Source organism: Arachis ipaensis, chromosome B09, assembly GCF_000816755.2.
Source record: "Arachis ipaensis cultivar K30076 chromosome B09, Araip1.1, whole genome shotgun sequence".
NCBI lineage: Eukaryota > Viridiplantae > Streptophyta > Magnoliopsida > Fabales > Fabaceae > Arachis > Arachis ipaensis.
The window spans coordinates 115274201-115286333 of record NC_029793.2 but is presented as its reverse complement, the minus strand read 5'-3'; positions in this window follow the sequence as shown (position 1 = coordinate 115286333).

Genomic DNA, 12133 nt, shown 5'->3' with positions numbered 1-12133 from the left:
ACTAAGGTGGATTCATTCCTTGTTCTTATTTCTTCTGTTTTCTGTTTTCTATGTTATGTGCTTATCTATGTTTGTGTCTTCATTACATGATCATTAGTAGTTAGTAACTTTGTCTTAAAGTTATGAATGTCCTATGAATCCATCACCTCTCTTAAATGAAAAATGTTTTAATTCAAAAGAACAAGAAGTACATGAGTTTCGAATTTATCCTTGAACTTAGTTTAATTATATTGATGTGGTGACAATGCTTCTTGTTTTCTGAATGAATGCTTGAACAGTGCATATGTCTTTTGAAGTTGTTGTTTAAGAATGTTAGATATGTTGGCTCTTGAAAGAATGATGACTAGGAGACATGTTATTTGATAATCTGAAAAATCATAAAAATGATTCTTGAAGTAAGAAAAAGCAGCAAAGAACAAAGCTTGCAGGAAAAAAAAATAGGCGAAAAAAAATAGAAAAAAAATAGAAAGAAAAGCAAGTAGAAAAAGCCAAAAGCTCTTAAAACCAAGAGGCAAGAGCAAAAAGCCAATAACCCTTAAAACCAAAAGGCAAGGGAAAATAAAAAGGATCCCAAGGCTTTGAGCATCAGTGGATAGGAGGGCCTAAAGGAATAAAATCCTGGTCTAAGCGGCTAAACCAAGCTGTCCCTAACCATGTGCTTGTGGCGTGTAGGTGTCAAGTGAAAACTTGAGACTGAGCGGTTAAAGTCAAGGTCCAAAGCAAAAAAAAGAGTGTGCTTAAGAACCCTGGACACCTCTAATTGGGGACTTTAGCAAAGCTGAGTCACAATCTGAAAAGGTTCACCCAATTATGTGTCTGTGGCATTTATGCATCCGGTGATAATACTGGAAAACAAAGTGCTTAGGGCCATGGCCAAGACTCATAAAGAAGCTGTGTTCAAGAATCATCATACTGAACTAGGAGAATCAATAACACTATCTAAACTCTGAGTTCCTATAGATGCCAAAAGGATAGTAAATCCTATTCCAGCATGATCGAGAACCGACAGATGAATAGTCGTGCCGTGACAGGGTGCGTTGACCATTTTCACTGAGAGGATAAGATAAAGCCATTGACAAGGGTGATGCCTCCAGAAAATTAGCCGTGCCGTGACAGGGCATTGGATCATTTTCCTGAGAGATGACCGAAAGTAGCCATTGACAGTGGTGATGTATCACATAAAGCCAGCCATGGAAAGGATTAAGACTGATTGGATGAAGATAGCAGGAAAGCAGAGGTTCAGAAGAACGAAAGCATCTTTATTCGCTTATCTGAAACTCTCACCAATGATTTACATAAGTATTTCTATCCCTTCTTTTATTTATTAAGTTTGAAAACCCATTACTGTTTTATATCCGCCTGACTGAGATTTACAAGGTGACCATAGCTTGCTTCATACCAACAATCTCCGTGGGATTCGACCCTTACTCACGTAAGGTATTACTTGGACGACCCAGTGCACTTGCTGGTTAGTTATGCGAAGTTGTGAAGATATGTTTAGACCATGGTCCTGTGCATCCGTTTTTGGTGCCATTGCCAGGGAATCAATTTTGAACAACAATTCACAACCTGAGTAGCAATTTCGCATACCAGTAGTCTCCATTCAATTGAAGGACTAACTCTCCTCTGTCCACATCAATCACAGCCCTTGCTGTGGCTAGGAAGGGTCTTCCAAGGATGATGGATTCATCTTCATCCTTCCCAGTGTCTAGGATTATGAAATCAGCAGGGATATACAGGCCTTCAACCTTCACTAAGACATCCTCTACAAGTCCATAAGCCTGTTTCATTGATTTGTCCATAAGCGCTTCTTTAATGTCAATAGCTTGATAGTGAGCTCTTAGAGAGCTTCACAGAGACTCAGAGCTTGATGGTGGCCTCCCAACACCAAACTTAGAAGTTGAGTGTGGGGGCTCTGTTTTACTCTGTATTGAGAGAAGCTTTTCATCCTTCTTCTCCATGGTTACAGAAGAAGATCCTTGAGCCTTAAACACAAGGTAGTCTCCATTCAATTGAAGGACTAACTCTCCTCTGTCCACATCAATCATAGCCCTTGCTGTGGCTAGGAAGGGTCTTCCAAGGATGATGGATTCATCTTCATCCTTCCCAGTGTCTAGGATTATGAAATCAGCAGGGATGTACAGGACTTCAACCTTCACTAAGACATCCTTTACAAGTCCATAAGCCTGTTTCATTGATTTGTCTGCCATCTCTAGTGAGATTCTTGCAGCTTGTACCTCAAAGATCCCTAGTTTCTCTATTACAGAGAGTGGCATGAGGTTTATTCCTGACCCCAGGTCACACAGAGCCTTCTTAAAAGTCATGGTACCTATGGTACAGGGTATTAAGAACCTTCCGAGATCCGGTTTCTTCTGAGGTAATTTCAGTTGAACCAAAGCATTCAGTTCATTGATGAGCAATGGAGGTTCATCCTCCCAAGTCTCATTACCAAATAACTTAGCATTCAGCTTCATGATTGCTCCTAGGTACTGAGCAACTTGCTCTTCAAAAATATCTTCATCCTCTTCAGAGGAAGAATACTCATTAGAGCTCATGAATGGCAACAGTAAGTTCAGTGGAATCTTTAAGGTCTCTGTATGAGCCTCAGATTCTTTTGGTTCCTCATTAGGAAACTCCTTAGGGGTCAGTGGACGTCCATTGAGGTCTTCCTCACTAGAAATCACTACCTCTTCCTCCTCTATAGGTTCGGCCATGTTGGTTATATTTATGGCCTTGCACTCTCTCTTTGGATTCTCTTCTGTATTGCTTGGGAGAAAACTAGGATGGATTTCAGTAACTCTTTTACTTAGTTGACCCACTTGTCCCTCTAAATTTCTGATGGAAGACCTTGTTTCAGTCATGAAACTGAGAGTGGTCTTAGATAGATCAGAGACTATAGTTGCTAAGTCAGAGAGGCTCTGCTTAGAATTCTCTGTCTGTTGCTCAGAAGATGATGAAAAAGATTTGCTATTGCCAAACCTGTTTCTCCTACCATTATTATTATTGAAACCTTGATTAGGCTTCTGCTGATCCTTCCATGAAAGATTAGGATGATTCCTCCATGAAGGATTATAGGTGTTTCCATAGGATTCTCCCATGTAATTCGCCTCTTCCATTGCAGGATTCTCAGGGTCATAAGCTTCTTCTTCAGAGGAAGCTTCTTTAGTACTGCCGGATGCAGCTTGCATTCCAGTCAGATTTTGAGAAATCATATTGACTTGCTGAGTCAATATTTTATTCTGAGCCAATATGTCATTCAGAGTATCAATCTCAAAACTCCTTTCTTCTGAGTCATCCCATTATTCACAGGATTTCTTTCAGAAGTATACATAAACTGGTTATTTGCAACCATCTCAATGAGTTCCTGGGCTTCTGCAGGGGTTTTCTTCAGATGAAAAGATCCACCAGCAGAGTGGTCCAATGACATCTTGGATAATTCAGACAGACCATCATAGAATATACATAAGATGCTCCATTCTGAAAGCATGTCAGAAGCACACCTTCTGATCAATTGCTTGTATCTTTTCCAGGTTTCATAGAGGGATTCACCTTCCTTCTGTCTGAAGATTTGGACTTCCACTCTAAGCTTGCTCAACTTTTGAGGTGGAAAAAATTTGGCCAAGAAAGCATTGACCAACTTTTCCCAAGAGTTCAGGCTTTCTTTAGGTTGTGAGTCTAACCATATCCTAGCTCTGTCTCTTACAACAAAGGGAAAAAGCATAAGTCTGTAGACCTCGGGATTAACCCCATTGGTCTTAACAGTGTCACAGATTTGCAAGAATTCAGCTAAGAACTGATGAGGATCTTCCAATGGAAGTCCATGAAACTTGCAATTCTGCTGCATTAGAGAAACTAATTGAGGCTTAAGCTCAAAGTTGTTTGCTCCAATTACAGGAATTGAGATGCTTCTTCCATAGAATTCAGAAGTTGGTGCAGTAAAGTCACCAAGCATCTTCCTTGCATCTCCACCATTGTTATTGGGTTCGACTGCCGTGGCTTCTTCTTTTTCGAAAATTTCTGTAAGGTCCTCTCTAGAGTGTTGTGCTTTAACTTCTCTTAGCTTCCTCTTCAGAGTCTTTTCAGGTTCAGGGTCAGCTTCAACAAGAATGTCCTTATCCTTGTTCCTGCTCATATGAAAAAGAAGAGAACAGAAACGAAGAGGAATCCTCTATGTCACAGTATAGAGATTCCTTTATGTGAGTAGAAGAATTGAAGAATAGAATGAAGAAGGGAGAAGAAGAAGAATTCGAACACACAGAGAGGGAGAGTGTTCGAATTTTAAGAAGAAGAGAAGTGTTAGTAATTAAATAAATAAATAGAAAGAGATGAGAGAGAGAGAGTATTCGAATATTAATTTAAAAGAAAAGAAAAATATTTTTGTTTTTATTTTAATTATTAGTTAGAATTCGAATTTATTAAAAGAAATAAAATAAAATTAGAATTTAAAACAATTAGTTAATTAAAAGGAATTTTGAAAAAGTGAGTAATGATTTTCGAAAATTAGAGAGAGAGAAAGGTAGTTAGGTGGTTCTGAAAAAGATAAGAATTAGTAAACTTTTTAAAATCAAACAAAAAAAGTCAAGTGGTTAATTGAAAAAGATTTGAAAATAAGTTTTGAAAAGATAAGAAGTTAGAAAAAGATTTTGAAATTAAGTTTTGAAAAAGATATTATTGAAATCTATTTTTTAAAAAGATTTGAAAAAGAAATTTAAAAAGATTTGGTTTTGAAAATTAAAGTTGATGACTTGACTAACAAGAAACTAAAAGATATGATTCTAGAATTTAAAGATTGAACCTTTCTTAACAGGAAAGTAACAAACTTGAAATTTTTGAATCAAAACATTAATTGTTAGCAAAGATTTCGAAAACTATGAAATAAAATAAGAAAAAGATTTTGAAAGTTTTATTTTGAAGACTTTTAGAAAAACCTGAAAGAAAAATGAAAAAGATTTGATTTTGAAAAAGATTTGAAAAGATAGAATTTTTAAATTGAAATTTTGACTTGACTAACAAGAAAAAATAAAATTTTGAAAATTTTTTTGACTAAGTCAACCCAAAATTTCAAAATTTATAAGTAAAATAAGGGAAAGATATTATTTTTTATTTTTGAATTTTTAATGAGGAGAGAGAAAAACAACAAAATGAAACAAAACATAAAAATTTAAGATCAAAACAAAAAATGCATGCAAGAACACTTTGAATGTCAAGATGAACACCAAGAATACTTTGAAGATCATGATGAACATCAAGAACATATTTTTAAAAATTTTTAAGAAAAGAAAGACATGCAAGACACCAAACTTAGAAATTTTTAAACTTTAGACACTATGAATTTGAAAATACATATGAAAAACAAGAAAAATTAAAGATCAAATAAGAAAAATCATCAAGAACAACTTGAAGATCAAGAAGAACACAATGCATATATTTTCGAAAATTTAAGGAAAATTAAAACATGCAATTGACACCAAACTTAAAATTTGACACTAGACTCAAACAAGAAACACAAAATTTTTGGTTTTATGATTTAAAAAATTTTTTTGTATTTTTCAAAAATTAATTTGGAAAAGGAAAATAAAGAAATTCAAAATTTTTAATAAGAATTCCAAGATTCGTGCAATGTTAGTCTAAAGTTTCGGTCCAAAAGAATTAGACATGGCCAAATGGCCAACCAAACTTCAGCATAACAATTACAGACATGTCCTTTCTGCAATGGAAAGTAAAAATCTCGGTCCAAAAGATTAGACATGGCTTAACAGCCAGCCATGCTTCAACATATCTCAAGAAGCTCTAGAGTTCATTCTTAAAAATTCTGAAGAACAAAATATTTTTTTTTGAAAATAAAAATAAAAAGCTTAAACATAAAATAAAATTACCCAATCTAAGCAACAAGATGAACCGTCAGTTGTCCAAACTCGAATAATCCTCGGCAACGGCGCCAAAAACATGGTGCACGAAATTGTGATTCACACTTTTCACAACTCCGTATAACTAACCAGCAAGTGCACTGGGTCGTCCAAGTAATACCAAACGTGAGTAAGGGTCGATCCCACGGAGATTGTCGGCTTGAAGCAAGCTATGGTCATCTTGTAAATCTCAGTCAGGCGGATTCAATTGGTTATGAGGTTTTGATAATTAAAAGATAAATAAAACATAAAATAAAATAAAGATACTTATGTGATTCATTGGTGGGAATTTCAGATAAGCGTTTGGAGATGCTTTGTTGCTTCTGAACCTCTGCTTTCCTATTGCCTTCTTCCAATCATGCGTGCTCCCTTCCATGGCAAGCTGTATGATCCTCTCGGATGAAAAATACCAAGTACGATCTCTGTACGGCTAATCAACTGTCAGATTTCTGGTCTCGGATGAAAAATACCAGGTACAGCTACCGCACGGCTAATCATCTGTCGGTTCTCACTAGCGTCGGAATAGGACCCTTGTCCTTTTGCACACTGTCACTGCACCCAACATTCGCAAGTTTGAAGCTCGTCACAGTCATCCCTTCCCAGATCCTACTCGGAATACCACAGACAAGGTTTAGACTTTCCGGGTCTCAGGAATGCTGTCAATGGTTCTAGCCTATACCACGAAGGTTCTAATCACAAATTCGGATGCTCTGTTGTCAGGAGAGACAATGTGAATTGTGTCTTAGAGACCCAAGAGAATATACTCCGGCTGTCGTCCAATGACTATGTTGAACATCATGTAGACCGCTTTGTGGTTGTCAGGCACGCGGATCATGGCTAAGCGAGTAACGAAGATAGTGGGTGATTGTCACGGGTCACCCCTTCATTCTGAATTAACTGAATTAAGTACAAGATTATATCTTGGAGAAGAAGTAGGCGTGAATTGAAAGAAAAATAATAGTACTTGCATTAATTCATGAAGAACAGCAGAGCTCCACACCTTAATCTATGAGGTGTAGAAACTCCACCGTAGAAAATACATAAGAGAAAAAGGTCTAGGCATGGCCGTGTGGCCAGCCTCCAAAACGTGATAAATGGCATAAGCTCTCTAATACAATAGTAAAAAGTGCTATTTATACTAAACTAGTAACTTAGGTTTACAAAAAGTGAGTAAATAAGTGCAGATAGTGCAGAAATCCACTTTCGGGGCCCACTTGGTGTGTGATTGGGCTGAGCATTTAGATTTACACATGCATAGGCCATTCTTGGAGTTGAATGTCAGCTTGGGTGTCAGTTTAGGCGTTTAACTCCAGTTCTGGTGCCAGTTCTGGCGTTTTACTCCAGAAAAGTGTCTTTGGTGGGCGTTTAGACGCCAGTTTGGGTCATCAAATCTCGAGCAAAGTATGGACTATTATATATTGCTGAAAATCCCAAGATATCTACTTTCCAACGCAATTAAGAGCGCACCAATTGGGCTTCTGTAGCTCCAGAAAATCCATTTCGAGTGCAGGAGGGTCAGAATCCAACAGCATCTGCAGTCCTTTCTCAGCCTCTGAATCAGATTTTTGCTCAGGTCCCTCAATTTCAGCTAGAAAACTCCTGAAATTACAAAAAAACACACAAACTCATAGTAAAGTCTAGAAATGTGATTTTTGCATAAAAACTAATAAAAATATAATAAAAAGTAACTAAAACATACTAAAAACTATGTAAAAACAATGCCAAAAAGGGTATAAATTATCCGTTCATCATAAACTCCTATCCCTCTGTATAAAATAAAATTTTAAACAACAAGGTCGAGGGAATTCTATGAAAGCAACTCAAGTTATAAACGTAACTCATAAATAAGTTCTATAATGGCCCGCAGCTTCAAACTGGGTCTTCGAACCTGTGTCACTGAAAGGGTGAAAATTTTTGGGTGAGAACAAACCACACGTTCTCAGTAGGAAATGGGAATGCTGTAAAAGTAATGAAATAAAATGCAAATAATTAACTTTACTCAATAAAACTATTTTTATCAAATTCCTGAAAATACTTTTAGTTTTACTTTAGATAATTAGTTACTTTTCTTTAAATTTTTAAGCTCAAAATAGATTTTAATCACAAAATTAGTCATATAAACCATCTCTGAGCCACATAATCATTTTTCAATCACAACATTTCACCACAATACATCTGTGAACTAATAGCATAAGTAAGAGATCCAAACCAACACACAAACAAGTCACAAAAAGACAAACAGCACAACCACAAAGAAGTAATACAAGCAAACACAACCAAATGCAAATACACAAACAATATGATGCATGTCTGTCCTAAGCAGGCCATGAGCTCACGTGTCGGTTTACACCCTGCAGCCCGACATTACCTAGAAACAAGTCCCAGATATGGTTTCCCTTTGTGTCCTTAGTGCATACGTGTCGGTGGGAAGAATACCACTCCTTCGTAACTACCGGCAGTCGGCGCAAAGCTCGACCCCATAATATACGCACAAGGGGAAACAGTGATCCTCAGTTCGTGGGCGTCCCCGAGATCAATACACAAATAAAACAGAGATCTCAGTTTGTGAGTTTTTCCGAGTTCAACATACAACAAAACTGAGATCCTCAATTCATGGGTTTCTCCGAGATCAATACGGAAACAAAACAGAGATCCTCACTTCGTGAATTATCCCCGAGATCAACAAAACAAACTACGATCATCATTTTGTGGATTTTTCCGAGATCAATTCACAAGCAAAATAACGATCTTCAATTTATGGGTTTTTCCGTGTTTAAAACCATTACTTAAAACCAAATCTTCTTTCCATTTTTTAAACTTTCCATAATTTTCGTAGACATTGTTTTCCAAAAACTTCAACCACCAAATCATTTCATAATCTCTATCTTTAAAATTTTGAGTCAAATCTGTTTCAAGCACTTAGGTCTACCCTTAATCCTTTTAAAAGGATACTCACTTTTTAATTTTACAAATTTAGTAATATTCATGAATACCCAAATAAAAAGTGAAATTATTTTTCTTTCTAAATAATCGTAATTCTTTTGAGTACCAAAGAAAAAGGGTACAGTGGCATTTTTTTTAATATTAAAAATCTGACCCTCTATGTCTTCAACTTATTTAATTATTAATTACTAATATTTTGCTTATATTGTAATGAGTATATTTAAGATAAACTCAAAACTCGAAACACGGTGATATTCTACTCTTCCATTAATAATTTTTATTCCTCTATTTCCAATCTTATCTATTAAATTCATTCATTATTATTCATTGATCTACAAGTATCTTATGTATAATCGATCAAAATAAATTGCTCTGCCACAAATCTTTAAAATCACATATATTCAATGCACTGAATCTCGGATCGAGATATACTTTTTTATAAAGCGTTCAGATTACCAAGTCATTTATCATCAATTTTTTCCATATCAACACAAACTTACACTTCAAATGGTCAGATCCCAAAAGTAAAATACAAATCAATCAATTAATCAAAAAAACAAACTCAATTAGCAATTTATCGTTACTTAATATATGGGTAATTGGCTCATCCCTTTTTATTTTTCTATTTTACAATAATTTATACATATTTACTTTCAACACATTTTATTTATGTTGCAACATATTTATTATTTACTCAATATTCAATAATTAATCACTTTGAGCAAGAAATTCGTCAAGAAGTTGTGGATTGGAAAAATTCTCAAGACAATTGATCATTATATCCTCGGATCATACAATCGATTCCGTCAACAAATACATATTTTTAAACTTGTCAATTCGCGTCAATCAAATACTATATGCATGCCATGAAAAATTCTTCTCGAAAAGGTATCTCCCACACAATTATATTGATCGAACAACTCTTACCATTCAATTGGTTTTTGAGTAAATGTTTGACTAACTGACTAAGTTTGTGGGCTACCACTCATTGCATATCCGATTTAAAGATAGACATAACTCATTGCATAGCCGATTAAAAGATAGACATAAATATCTCACTTTTTAATATTTTTATCCATCTTTATTTATTTGTTTATCTATATCATCCGTTTGATCGGTCACAATCTTTTAATATAACTTTTTCACTACCAATTTTTCCTTTTTTCTTTCTTTTTAATCTAACAAGTTGAGCTTTGGGGCTACTATAATCACAATTCCGATTTATAGGACGAAAGCTCAACCTGTTTAATTAAAAACGTTCAATCAAACTTGAGGGCTATGATCCGTTGGCTATAATTCGGTAAAACTATAAATCAGAATCTGTTTAAAACTAAATAAACACATGCTACATCAGGAATACGTGGAGTACGTGCTTTGCTCTCCTAACAAGCACATCACTAAATAGTAGTTACCACATAAATAGGCTAACATCCTCTACAACTCCACAATATTAGGCCCATTGAGTAACCGTCTACAACATAATAATTCTATAAATACAAAACTTCAACTATGCAAAGAGGTACGTTATTCCTTTTGAATAACTTCTTATTCATCTTCTACTCTTATTAACTAGAGCATTGGAGTCTCTTTGCAGGTCCCAATCTCCTCTGGTGTTCCTATAACTCGGCGTCTGCGATCTTAGGACAGAAAACTCCATATAAAAGAAGAAGGAGTTATACCTCAGCACTAGAAGGAGTTATACCTCGACTCAAATTACTGTACAAAAACAACATTATTACAAGACTCTCCGAAAAAGGTCCCTGCTACTGAAGACGGTAGCAGTATCACACAATATGGATAACAACATGCTGCCATCAACACCTAGCAAATTGAATCTAGAAGAGTACTAACCCTGCAACTACTACATGATCCACTGTCTCAAGCCATGAAACTCACCCTTTGGTCCTCCATCTTCCTCACCTTCGTCTTTTTCTTCTTCATCCTCTCCTCGCCGTCAACTGCTGCAAATCATGGGATGGCTACCTCTGGGAGAAGCGAGTCACCAAGTCAGCTCACAGGAACTCTTACTCCGGACTCACTGTCCTAGTCGCCAACGCACCAACTTCATAGGCTGCCATGTGTCCCTTACACTCAAGCGGTGTGGCATTTTGTCTTTATTTAGGAATTGTTTTTTCATATCAATAATTGGGAATTTTTTTTGTTTCTTTGGTTTCAAATTTTATTCATTTTTAAGGTTAATATTTAATCTTAATTTTCTATTATAAAAAGATTTTTAGTCAAAACAGCAAAATGATTATAACGATAATATAATCCACTTAACAATTTTATATTCGTCTACTTTTTATATCGTATCAGTATATATAAATTAATCATCGTACCAAAATAAATACTAACTTTAAATACTTGAAAATGCTTGCTACTTATAACATGTTACCATTTAAGGCAATGCAATCCAACTTAAATAAAATAATTTATTGTGAAAGATGACAATAGACCTCATTATATTAGGTATTCTCCTAACACAAAAGAATCAATCAACCCATAATAATTAAAATTGGATTGGACGGATCGATCTGAAAAACTTAAAAATTAGAATTTTAGTTGATTTAATTTAATATTAAGATCGTTCTTATATTTAAATTGACCAACGACAGTCAAATTCATTAAAAATCGACCAATTCAATATAAATTGTGTATAAAAAATCGTACCACATACACACAAAAATACAAGCAAAATTAAACAATAAAGTGATCCCTGAAGTTACACTCGAACTTTATAGTAGACCCTGAACTTAAAAGTTACCCATATTCATTTCTAAAGTTGCACTCCAGGACTCAGGACTCAGACTCCGGCACATTTCCGTCTATTTGGCGTTATCGAAAAGCTGAGTTGGCCTCCTTCATAACACGTTGGCAAAGAAACGGCTAACGGCTAGAGCAAAGTAAACTATTCTGATTCAATTTGGTCTCTCTATTCAAGTTAAAAATCCTAATCCCCAATTTTAAAGGACCATCTCCACAGTGCTCACACTCTTCTCTTCTCTTCAGTTTTCTTCTCTTGTATTCTCCAACTTCAAAACCAGACGGTTATGGCCAACACAAACAATGCAGTTGGGAGTTCGAACAACCCACAATAGATACCCCATGCTTAATAACTACCTCTCGAAATAACCAAGCAACACGCATCTGTTTCTTGACTAATCGCTCAGCATAATCTCTTTCAATTATATTTAACTTAAGAAATTAAATACTCAACAATAAAAATTTAATATTTTTTACTATTCATACTAACTGAATAATATATATAAAAAGAATGAAATACA